We start from the raw sequence: 1227 nt of genomic DNA on the forward strand, positions 1-1227 counted from the left end.
ATGCATAATAGTAACATGGTAGAAAATACAAGAAATCAAAAAGAAATGTACATTAAAAGGAGCAAAAGAATAAATGTAAGTTACCCTTCAAAGTGCTGATTTGACTAACAGCTGATTACCTATGAGCAAAAATGGTCTGAGAAATGATAACTTCATGTCTTGTAGTCTACTCCCAAAACTATCATTCAAGAACAAAGGGAAAGGAAAAGGGAGTTAGGGAGTAATTGGGTAAGTGACACAAAGAACAAGTACAATTTGTAATGAGGAGCATGCTAATAAACTGATTTGATCACACATACTGTACACAAATACTGACAGTCAACTCTGTACCCATCAACATTTATAATCAATTACATTTCAATTCAAAACATAACTTTTAAAAAAAGTTAGATCTCACCCCTCAAAACAAAATAAAGTAATGAAACAAAACAAAACAAAACACTCATGGAAAACAAAAGTGAATTAAAAATATTTTTCAAAAAATACAACTTGGGAGAATTTGTCTAAAACGTATGCATATCCACATAGATCTGTAAGGGTATCTCCCTATGGATTTTCTTATATATTTTTGATAGAATTTTGCAACAGAATAGTAATACACTATATTACTCAGCATGCCTATCAAATGCCTCACCAATAAATGCATATTTATTTTGTTTTAATGAAAAAGGAATATTAAGATAAAATACAAAATGACAAGTGTGCAATATGAAGTTTATAAGCAGAATGATAATGAGGATGGTATTTACAATAAAAATCACATGTGCAAATACAAAATTGCTAAGAGAAACTGAGGAAGCACAACTCAGTAAGCAAACTATATTGATTTATTGAAATTGGGTTATGATTTTTCCTTTGTTAATTTTGGAAAGATATGTTTTTAATAAATACATAATGAATCAAATTGCAAACTATTATTGTTTCCAAGGCAATAAGAAGATTATGTTCAGCCTTTCCTTATGATTAAATGATTTAAAATTAATGAAATTCTAAATTAAGAAGAAGGGACGATCTTCCACTGTCTTGTTTGGAGCTCATTGCAAACCACCAGTCAAGATCCTCTAGGGTGTGATTCCTCAAGGTCATGCAGTTACATTTAAATTACACACAGTTTGCCTAAATTTAGTTTCCAAATCTGCCTCGCTTTTTAGAGGCTCTGCATGATTCCTAGGTTTCTTTCTTTCTTTTTTTTTTTTACACAGATAAAAAACTGTAATTTATTTGATT

Source organism: Galeopterus variegatus, unplaced genomic scaffold (assembly GCF_000696425.1).
Source record: "Galeopterus variegatus unplaced genomic scaffold, G_variegatus-3.0.2 Scaffold9869, whole genome shotgun sequence".
Classification (NCBI taxonomy): domain Eukaryota; kingdom Metazoa; phylum Chordata; class Mammalia; order Dermoptera; family Cynocephalidae; genus Galeopterus; species Galeopterus variegatus.